The sequence below is a fragment of the Haematobia irritans genome, chromosome 1, assembly GCF_050003625.1.
Source record: "Haematobia irritans isolate KBUSLIRL chromosome 1, ASM5000362v1, whole genome shotgun sequence".
NCBI classification, from domain to species: domain Eukaryota; kingdom Metazoa; phylum Arthropoda; class Insecta; order Diptera; family Muscidae; genus Haematobia; species Haematobia irritans.
This window is the reverse complement of record NC_134397.1, coordinates 194,091,284-194,103,432: the sequence shown is the minus strand read 5'-3', so window position 1 is coordinate 194,103,432 and position 12,149 is coordinate 194,091,284. Positions and strand designations below refer to the sequence as shown.

General features: G+C 33.2%; 1 protein-coding gene and 1 long non-coding RNA gene across 10 annotated transcripts in view; one reads left to right on the top strand and one right to left on the bottom strand.

Annotated features, from left to right (window-relative positions):
- The window catches only part of LOC142222327 (CUB and sushi domain-containing protein 3), an 839,952-nt gene that overhangs the window by 537,768 nt on the left and 290,035 nt on the right, over positions 1–12,149 (bottom strand). The window lies entirely within an intron of this gene.
- Positions 5,441–6,763, top strand: LOC142242988 (uncharacterized). The gene is made up of 2 exons (XR_012724283.1): positions 5,441–6,347; positions 6,378–6,763. It is a non-coding gene; the product is annotated as an uncharacterized LOC142242988 (long non-coding RNA).

The following is a 12,149-nucleotide window of genomic DNA, read 5'->3' as shown; positions in this document are numbered from 1 at the left end:
GGAGTGCTATCACATTCAGCCGGAACGCTTGTTGCCGACGTTGTTGGGAGTATTAAGGGAAAATGCTCTCAAATGGTATAGGGTAAAACGCTCAGAAATAATATCATGGACGCAATTCCGGGCAGAAGCAGAAAAATTCTTCCTGCCGAAAAAACATCTTTCGCGGTTGGAAAATACCTTTTACAACCGACGCCAGCAGGCTAGAGAAAAGGCCAAAGATTTCATCTTAGCGATGCTCACCCTCGCACGACAACACCCCGTCCTACGAACAATGGATCATCTGGATCGTATATATGAAGGCCTGCGAGTAGAGTACCGTCACTACGTACGAAGAGGCGACATAAAAACACTGGACGATTTAATAAACCTTACCGAAGATTTCGAAATTCTTAAACGGGATGAAAGCCGCCAGGAACGTCCTCATACCTCCCATATGGTCACTCAGGTATCAGATCGAACGACCAGGACGATCAGGTGTTGGAGATGCAAGCAACTGGGTCACCTCCGGTTCCGATGCAGAAACCCCCGCCGACTATTCTGTTCCAGATGTGGACAGGATAATGTCATGTCCAGGGACTGCACATGTCCTGCAAACAGCAGCCATTCGAGGAGTCCACATCAACGCTATTACATAAATATAAAAATTTGTGGAGAAAGATTTACCGCCCTTATAGACACTGGGGCATCTCTAAGTTACATTGGTCAGGCGGTGAAAGAGTTCTTGGTGAGGCAAGGGGTTCAACGGATACCAACTAATCGGATGATTGAATTGGCCGACCAATCAGTAGCCACATGTCAAGACATTTATAACATTGCCGTCGACTATAATAACAAAGTCACTCCGTTGGAAGTATCATACATGTCTTCACTAGCTGAACCTGTAATCTTGGGCATGGATTTCCTGGCGACGCGGCAGTGTAAGTTGACCCTGGACGGAAGAATCATTGCAAGGCCTGAAGACGAGGCACCAAACAATAGACTACATGCGATTATTTCACGGGATTTTCTGTCCCCCGAAGAAAACCTCGTGTTGGAGGAATTATTAAGAAAACATGAAGCATCTTTTAAGCAGTGTTCAGGGCGTTGTAACGTGGGTGAACACAGCATAAATCTTTCTCATAACACCCCTATTAAGCAACGATACATTCCTCGGAATCCTGCTATGATGTCCATCATTAATGAGGAGATTGATAAACTCCTATCGGAAGAGAAAATCGAACAATCCCGCAGCCCATACAGTTCTCCCATCGTTCTGGCTCGGAAGAAAAATGGAGGGTGGAGAATGTGCATCGACTACCGCCAACTTAACGCTGCCAGCGTGTCCGACGCGTATCCATTACCTCAAATCCAAGCCATTCTGGATCAACTTCGAGAGGCTAAATACATATCCTCTCTAGATTTAAAAAACGGCTACTGGCAAATTCCCCTGTCAATTAGCTCCCGACCGTATACCGCGTTTACTGTCCCAGGTCGTGGCTTATTTCAGTGGAAGGTTATGCCATTTGGGCTACATTCAGCCCCGGCCACATTCCAGCGGATATTGGATCAAATAATTGGCACGGATTTATACCCACGGGTATTCGTTTATCTCGATGATATTATCATTTTGGGCAGAACCTTCGACGAACATTTAAAAACACTGGACATGGTATTTCATAGGTTACAGCAGGCACAAATGATCGTAAATTTTGAAAAATGCGAATTCGTGCGAACCAGCCTTCGATACTTAGGACATATGGTTACCTCTGAGGGCATCAAAACTGACCCAGAGAAGGTGGAAGCAGTGCGTGAAATGCCCTCGCCTAAAAACCTTAGAGAGCTCCGGCGAATACTCGGATTAGCCTCATGGTATAGGCGATTTGTTCCCAATTTTTCGACGCTAGTAGCCCCCCTGAACAAATTGCTAAAGAAAAACGTGAAATGGTGTTGGGGAACAGAACAAGAAGAAGCTCTGGCGAGACTGAAGGACGCTCTAACGAATGCTCCCGTCCTGGGGTGCCCAAAATTCGAGTTTCCGTTCTTTCTACAAACAGATGCCAGCGCCGACGGTTTAGGCGCAGTCCTATTTCAGCGTCACTCTGAGCAGGAGTCAGTTATCGCATACGCCAGCAGAACCCTAAACGACTTGGAAAAGAAATATTCAGCAACCGAGCAAGAGTGTCTAGCGATCTTATGGGGAATCAGGAAAATGAGGCCTTACTTGGAAGGGTACAAATTTACCGTAATCACTGACCACCACTCATTACGGTGGCTTCACTCGCTACAAAACCCCTCGGGTCGTCTGGTACGCTGGGCATTAGAATTACAACAATATGACTTCACGATCGAGTACCGTAAGGGTCGGCTGAATGTTGTAGCCGACGCTCTATCCCGAGCACCTCTTCCGGAGCACATCCCACTAATGGCGCTTTCAGAACTTGATTGGGTACAGAAGATGACCAGGCTTGTGTCTCGAGACGCTGGGAAATACCCAGACTTACAGCTTCTTGATGGAAAGTTATTTAAGCATATACCGAGACAATCGGCTGTAGACCAGAGGCCCGAGTGGAAGCTGTGTGTGGCTCCCCACGAACAATTACAAGTGTTACACGACTGTCACGATATTGCCTCCGCTGGTCACCTTGGGATTTTCAAAACCCTAAAAAGAGTACAGGAGCATTTCTACTGGCCTGGAATGAGTAGAGACATAAGGAATTACGTACGGGCATGTGAGCTCTGTGCCAAATACAAGCCCAGCCAACAAAAGGCCCCAGGATTCATGAGCACCATGCAATGCTCACTCCCGTGGGAAATTGTTTGTGCCGATTTCATCGGCCCTCTTCCACGATCGACCAAGGGTAATACTGGCCTGCTCGTAATGGTGGACAAGTTTAGTAAATGGGTTGAGCTGGTCCCAACCAAGCAAGCCACCGCTCAAGATATCGTTAAAGCACTAAAGGAGAGAATAATCTATCGATTTGGATGTCCAAGGAAATTCTTATCGGATAATGGGGTACAATTCATGAGCCATGCCGTACAAAATTATTTAAAGGAGAATAATATCACCCATTTGACTACAGCCTTATATGCTCCCCATGAAAATCCAACAGAACGCACCAACAGGGTTGTGAAGACTATGATTGCCCAGTATACGGGCGCAAACCATGGTCATTGGGACAAATATCTAGCCGAAATTTCGTTTGCGATAAACACAGCCCGACACGAATCCTCAAACTTTTCACCAGCTGAAGCACTATTCGGCCGTAATCCCCCTACTGTGACCACGAACAAAGTAACCTACCCTACTATTACATGTAGGGAGGGGAAAGCTAAGCTCGAACTTATTTGGCAAAGTATCCTTAATAATAATCAGCAAGCCACCAGGAAACAGGAGAAATATTATAATCTACGGCGAAGGGAGTGGTCGCCAGCAATCGGTTCCCGGGTTTGGAAAAGGGAGCGTCATCTCTCGTCGGCAGTTAACAAATTCACCCAGAAGTTAGCAGAAAAATTTTCGGGTCCTTACATTGTCTCAAAGAAACTGCACAACAATATCTTCGAAGTAATTAACGACGGCAGGAAAGCCTTCCGGGTTCATGTACAGGATTTGAAACCCGTCGTCGAGAGAACTGTCAACGGAAAATAGAAGTTGACCGTGTTTTTTTATTTCTTCTCTTTTTCCCTTCCCTATTATTGTTATTATTTTTTTTTGTTTTTTTTTTAATTTCTATATCCCCACCCGTGTGCCACAGTATAAAAGGCAGTGGACACCAGTCAGGATAATCAGTCTGTTACCAGCCACCAACATGTATAGACGTCCAACGAGGCCCCAGAAGATCACGGGACGAAAGGCAGCATCTGAGAAGATCAACGCAGAACGGCCACCAATGTTTATACCACCTGCAGAAGCACTGACCAGGCAACAACAGGATGCCCTACGCTCCACACAGTCCGGGACGTCTTTTAAACGTAAGGTGCGGTTTGGCAGTCAAACACCGCTCCCCCAGAAACTCCATCTCATCGCTACAACTGGGTCAGCGGCACAGTCTCCGAAGACGGCCAACCATTTATTGTCAATGCCGGCCATAGAAGCAACGACCGATGATGGACCCTGTGATCAGCCTCCGGTGTGCCCTCAACAAATAGATAAAAAACCTGAACCAATACCACCGCCAGCCGCTCAACCTATCGTCACCTTGAACTCCCCGACGGAGGTCATTCTACAATGGCTCAAGACTATAAAAGTTCCCAAACCGAAATCCGGAAGGAAACACCAGTATATAAAGAGAACGCCTGGTTATCCTGACGTCAAAATTAGAATTCGGGGAACTAAACACGCCCGCCTTCGTTGCGGCCAACACCAGGTCGTAGTGGAAATGGTTTGAGGGGATTTCTAAGCTGTTGAACAGCATCATGAAGTACTTTTTGTTTTCTCAAGGATTTGTAACATAAAAATCTGAATTTTTTTTTCGCAACAAATTGAATTTATTAGATTTATACTTATACTATACCGGGAAAATGTAAAATGAAATAATGTATATATTATACAGTAAAAAAAAAAAAAAAGAATAAAAATAAAAAAAAAAAAAAAATAAATAAAATAAAAAAATAATAAAAAAAAAAAAAACAAAAAAATAAAAAAATGAAAAAAATAAAAAAATGAAAAAAATATATAAAACACGACTTAGGTTAATTACAAATAAGATTTTTTTTTATGGGTAAATAACTAAATAAAAATTGGGGGTTCCTTCCTACGGGCAGAGCCTTCCTCTGAAGGTAAAATTTACCAGCAATGGTAGTGTGGGTCACTTGTGACCAAAAACTCGCCCACAAAAAAGGGAAAAAAAACACCTCGAGAAAGGCTTTCCAAAACAGGGGGGAGATGTAACGTGACGAATTTATTCATCACGTACATTAATAATAATAATAATAATAATAATAATAATAATAATAATAATAATAATAATAATAATAATAATAATAATAATAATAATAATAATAATAATAATAATAATAATAATAATAATAATAATAATAATAATAATAATAATAATAATAATAACAATAATAATAATAATAATAATAATAATAATAATAATAATAATAATAATAATAATAATAATAATAATAATAATAATAATAATAATAATAATAATAATAATAATAATAATAATAATAATAATAATAATAATAATAATAATAATAATAATAAAAATAATAATAATAATAATAATAATAATAATAATAATAATAATAATAATAATAATAATAATAATAATAATAATAATAATAATAATAATAATAATAATAATAATAATAATAATAATAATAATAATAATAATAATAATAATAATAATAATAATAATAATAATAATAATAATAATAATAATAATAATAATAATAATAATAATAATAATAATAATAATAATAATAATAATAATAATAATATCCAACCGATTTACATTCGCACCACCCTAATAAATAATATTCACGTACCACCCTAATATCTATAACGGCGCCAATACATTCGCCTATTGCAATGCCCAAATGCATTAGGCAGTGGGGGTGTACAACAACAAACATGTACTATGATGGTCAAGCGTAAGCATAGGCGAGCCCATAGCTAACATACGGGCATATGAATTTCAACGCGTACAGTCAAGTAACTAGCGTGTGTTTGTTACTTTCAAACACTCAAAATATTTTATGAGTGTTTTAAACATTCGCGTGGAATTCATACTCAGGCAATGGATGAATATAGTTTTAAGCTTGGGTTTTTAAAACTTCAAATCAGGCTTTCCACTGTGGTGAATCTCTTACGAGTCACATAAGCAAAGCCAGGCCATTGTTCTTCTCAGAACAAATCTTGTTTCAAACCTCCTCACAGTTAAGTTGAGGGTAAATCTTTCCTCACAGGCTGAGGGTAAATCTTCCTCTCAAGTGGAGGGTAATCCTTCCTCACAAGTTGAGGGTAATTCTTCCTCACAGGTTGAGGGTAAATCTTCCTCACAGGCTGAGGGTAATTCTTCCTCACAAGTTGAGGGTAAATCTTTCCTCACAGGCTGAGGGTAACACCGTCCTCACAGGCTGAGGGTAACATAGTCCTCACAAGCTGAGGGTAAAACCGTCCTCACAGGCTGAGGGTAAAACCGTCCTCACAAGTTGAGGGTAACACAGTCCTCACAAGCTGAGGGTAAAACCGTCCTCACAAGTTGAGGGTAAAACCGTCCTCACAAGCTGAGGGTAAAACCGTCCTCACAGGCTGAGGGTAAGACCGTCCTCACAAGTTGAGGGTAAAACCGTCCTCACAAGCTGAGGGTAAGACCGTCCTCACAAGTTGAGGGTAAAACCGTCCTCACAAGCTGAGGGTACATTATTTTTTTAATTATACTCCACAGGCAATGGGCATCTCTAGAGCATCCAGGGCAGCACCGTGACCGTATTACCGACTAGCTCTAAAAGCATCCCGAAAACGCTCAATCCAACAACCGAAGTATATACCGACCGAATCAACCCTATCAACTCTACGTAACCGCCCTGCCGACATACACCGAGCACAAACCACCACCCACAACTTCAAGTTCACGATCATCTGGAAATCGTCGCTACAACAGTTCCCGATTAACTACAAATCGCCCAACCCAGCCACACTCACCAGTGCGTAATCTACCGCCCGACTGTTTCTGCCTGTGTTCTACGTTTTCCTTCAGCACAAGTACAAACTGTAATAGACTCTTTTAACCATCAATAAACATTGTTTAGTATATACCCTAGTCAGGGAAAACCAGCTTGTGTTCTTATTTAAGGTTTGTTGGTCCTTAGATCGACCTTGGAAACGACTGAACCTACCTCAGCCCTCCAGATTAAAAAACCACGTTGCATTGTTTTTTTTTTTTTTTTTGGCAAGGGTAAACAACCTATCTTTGCATTTTCACAAGTGTGCATTTGTCACATGACTCCCCGCCCTCCTTTCCCTAAACCATAGAAAATGGAGCTATGGAGAATTGTGGTGGTGGTGGTGGTGCTATTGCATTATTCAAAGCTCTATCAAGGAACTTTCTGCGCTAAGAAAAAACATGCAAAACAGCATTGTGTGGCGGCATAACTTACTCACTTAAAGATACTAAAGGGATATAGTTTCAGTTTTGCTCCCTCTTCCCCTCTTTACCCCTCCTCCACTTCATTTCTAAATCTTTTAATGCGAAAATATAGTAGAGGCTTTTTGTGTTTACCACATGCGCTAATGTTTCTCTGTGAACGGAGTAACTAACGCAGCCAAAACGAATCTTACACTGCATAACGGAAGAAAGGAAATTGGCGCTAGTGGAGCTACTAGCATTATGAGCCAAAAATTGTTTTAAAAAATTCATAAAATCATTTGCCAAAAATATAACATTTAAAATCTCATATCATATTGTTAATGCCAATATTTTTTTTTGGGAATTCTCTATAATGACATGCACTAGGGTATTTATAATTAGCGAGGTAGTTTTACCGGAAACATTTAAGAATATTAGATACGCATGACTCTAGAATATCTGTGGGAAGAGGTTTCATGAGTGAAAACCAAATTTATTTCCATGTTCGCAAAGACTCTACCTGGTGAATTTCGGAAACTCTACTCTACCAAAAATTTTCCGAAACAACACCCAGAGAAGGAATATGATCACCTCAAACATGTTTTAAGAGCAAAATGTTATTTTTGGGTGGTGACCATGTAACATGATTTTCGCAACCATGTTATTTTCTCGGAAATCATGTATCTGATTTCGGCAAGCAGGTTAGATTTGACTAGAAAATAAAATTTTAGTGACAAACATGTTACATGGTCACCATACAAAAATAACATTTTGCTCTTGAAACATGTTTGAGGTGATCATATTCCTTCTATGAGTGTAAATCACTACACCGAAAGAAGAGTTTTCTGAGGAACGAAATTTTAGACTAAGTTGCCTTTCGACAATAAAAAATTTTCTTTAAAAGCAAATAAAAAGATACTGACATTGTTCATCAAAAAGTGTTACAAAAACCGTAACCACACAAGAAATGATCCGAAAACTGATGACCAGATTATATCAAAATCCACGCCGCATCCATGGAATGCATCCAGAGTGATCTCCTGGTGAGTCGTGTATGCTTGGTTGGACCAGGGCTGTCGAGTCGGAGTCTGAAGATTTTGCTGGAGTAGGAGTCGTACAAATTTTGCTCGACTCCGACTAAATTTTTTAAAACACTTCACATTTTTGTAACGAAACAAGTTTTTACGCAAATTAGTTTCCATTACGTTATTCATTCGATCAATGTCCGGTAGGACTGTAAATGAAAAGCAACTTCCAATTACGGCGATCATTTTATGTTTCCTTGAATGTTAGACTAGCAGAAGGGCTGAATCGATCAATTTTAATGTCCACCACCATAACAATTTATTTGAAATATTTCGAACAATCTATTTTTTTTTTTTTAATTTTATTTTAAGACCCTATACCTATATACACTTGTCGAATATTGACAGAAAATTCTTTCAAAAATGTAATTCTATACAAAATTTGGTCAAAATTGTATTTCTATACACAATTTTGTCAAAATTTTATTTCTATACAAAATTTTGTCAAGATTTTATTTCTATAGAAAATTTTGTCAAAATTTTATTTCTATAGAAAATTTTCTCAAAATTGTATTTCTATAGAAAATTTTGTCAAAATTTTATTTCTATAGAAAATTTTGTCAAAATTTTATTTCTATAGAAAATTTTCTCAAAACTGTATTTCTATAGAAAATTTTGTCAAAATTTTATTTCTATAGAAAATTTTGTCAAAATTTTATTTCTATAGAAAATTTTGCAAAATTTTATTTCTATAGATATTTTGATCAAAAGTTTATTATCTATAGAAAATTTTGTCAAAATTTTATATCTATAAAAAGTTTGTCAAAAATTTATTTCTCTAGAAAATTGTGTAAAAATTTTATTTCTATAGCAAATTTTGTCAAAAATTTATTTCTCTAGAAAATTGTGTCAAAATTTTATTTCTATAGCATATTTTGTCAAAATTTTATTGCTATAGAAAATTTTGTAAAATTTTATTGCTATAGGAAATTGTGTCAAAAGTTTATTTCTATAGAAAATTTTGCATAATTTTATTTCTATAGAAAATTTTGCAAAATTTTATTTCTATGGAAAATTTAGCAAAACCTTATTTACTATAAATATTTTTTCAAAAATTTATTTCTATAGAAAATTATGTCATTTTTTTCAGAAAAATTGTATTTCTATAAAAAATTTTGTCAAAATTTTATTTCTATAGATATTATATAGATAAGTTTGTTCTATAGAAAATTTTGTCAAGATTTTATTCCTAAAGAGAATTTTGTCACAATTTCATTTTTATAGAAAATTTTGTCAAAATTTTATTTCTATAGAAAATTTTGTCAAAATTTTATTACTATAGAAATTTTGTCAAAATTTTGTTTCTATAAAAATTTTTAGCAAAATTTTATTTCTATAGAAAATTTTGTCAAAATTTTATTTCTGTAGAAAATTTTGTCAACATTTTATTTCTATAGAAAATTATGTAAAAATTTTATATCTATAGAAATTTTGTCAATATTTTAGTTCAATAGAAAATTTTGCACAATTTTATTTCTATAGAAAATTTTGTAAAATATTATTTCTATAGAAAATTTTGCAAAATTTTATTTCTACTGATAACTTTTCAAAATTTATTTCTATAGAAAATTATGCCAATTTTTTTTTTTTAGAAAAATTTGTCAAAATTTTCTTTTTATAGAAAATTTTGTCAAAATTTTATTTCTATAGAAAATTTTCTCAAAATTGTATTTCTGTCGAAAATTTTGTCAAGATTTTATTTCTATAGAAAATTTTCAAAAGTGTATTTCTATAGAAAATTTTGTTTTTATTTTTATAGAAAATTTTGCAAAATTTTATTTCTGTAAAAATTTTGTAAAATTTTATTTCTATAGAAAATTGTGTTAAAATTTTATTTCTATAGAAAATTTTGTCAAAATTTTATTTCTATAGAAAATTTTGTCAAAATTTTATTTCTATCGAAAATTTTGTCAAATTTATTTCTATAGAAAATTGTGTTAAAATTTTATTTCTATAGAAAATTTTGTCAAAATTTTATTTCTAGAGAAATTTTTGTCAAAATTTTATTTCTAGAGAAAGTTTTGTCAAAATTTTATTTCTATTGATAATTTTTTCAATAATTTATTTCTATAGAAAATTGTGTCAACATTTTTTTTTAGAAAAATTTGGCAAAATTTTATTTCTATAAAAAATTTTGTCAAAATTTTATTTCTATAGATATTTTGTCAAAAGTTTATTTCTATAGAAAATTTTGCAATAAATAAAATTACTATATAAATATTTTTTCAAAATTTTATTTCTATAGAAAATATTGGAAATAAATATTAAAACAAATCAATAATCGATTGTTTCTATGACCTCAAGCCGAACAAAATTAATAATCAAATTGTATTTCTTTATAAAATTTTGTCAAAATGTTATTTCTATAGAAAATTTTGCAAATTTTTTTTTCTATAGAAAATTTTGTAAAATTTTATTTCTATAGAAAATTTTGTAAAATTTTATTTCTATAGAAAATTTTGCCAAATTTTATTTCTATGGAAAATTTTTCAAAACTATTTACTATATAAATTTTATTTATATTGATAATTTTGTCAAAAAATTTATTTCTATACGAAATTTTGTAAAAATTTTACCTCTTTAGTAATTTGTCAAAAGGTTATTTCTATAGAAAATTTTGTAAAAATTTATTTCTATAGAAAATTGTGTTGGAATTTTATTTGTATAGAAAATTTTGTCAAAATTTTATTTCTATAGAAAATTGTGTTGAAGTTTTATTTCTATAGAAAATTTTGTCAAAATTTTATTTCTATAGAAAATTTAGTCAAAATTTTATTTCTATAGAAAAATGTGTTAAAATTTTATTTCTATAGAAAATTTTGTCAAAATTTTATTTTTATAGAAAATTTTGCAAAATTTTATTTCTGTAAAAATTTTGTAAAATTTTATTTCTATAGAAAATTGTGTTAAAACTTTATTTCTATAGAAAATTTTGTCAAAATTTTATTTCTATAGAAAATTTTGTCAAAATTTTATTTCTATAGAAAATGTAGTCAAAATTTTATTTCTGTAGAAAAATGTGTTAAAATTTTATTTCTATAGAAAATTTTGTCAAAATTTTATTTCTATAGAAATTTTGTCAAAATTTTATTTCTATAGAAAATTTTGCACAATTTTATTTCTATAGAAAATTTTGTAAAATATTATTTCTATAGAAAATTTTGCAAAATTTTATTTCTATTGATAATTTTTTCAAAACTTATTTCTATAGAAAATTATGCCAATTTTTTTTAGAAAAATTTCGCAAAATTTTATTTCTATAAAAAATTTTGCCAAAATATTATTTCTATAGATATTTTGGTCAAAAGTTTATTCCTATAAAAAATTTTGTCAAAAATTTATTTCTATAGAAAATGTTGTCAAAATTTAATTTCTATAGAAAATTTTGTCAAAAATGTATTTATATAGAAAATTTTGTCAAAATGTTATTTCTATAGAAAAATTTTTCAAAATTTTATTTCTATAGAAAATGTTGTCAAAATTGTATTCCTATAGAAAATTTTCTTATAATTTTATTCCTATAGAAAATGTTCTCAAATTTTTAAAAATGACTCAAATGTTCCTATACCTATAATACATATTTATCGAATGATGAGTCATGAATGAATTTTTACGATATTGTCTAAATAATTATAAATATTTCCCATATTTATACCCTGCGCCAAAATATTGTCCGACAAAATATTGTCCAAATCGGGTCAGTTTTAAATATTGGTTAATGGGAACATAAACTTTTATATAAAGTACTCAACAAATTTGAAGGAAACACAATTTTATGCCATGTTCCTGTATATCGAACGAAAACCACTTCGAAAGAAAGGCAGTCACTCGAATTCGAATGAATTTGGGTTTTTCTATTTTTGAAAGTTCGATTCGTTTGTATGAGAATACATTGATTATTAAAAATGAGTATTTTTAAATTTTTGGCCTGAGAATTCATTCAAATGTTAACAATACTTTTACTTTTTTCTTGACACTTATTGTATATGTTCGTTTATTAGAGGGG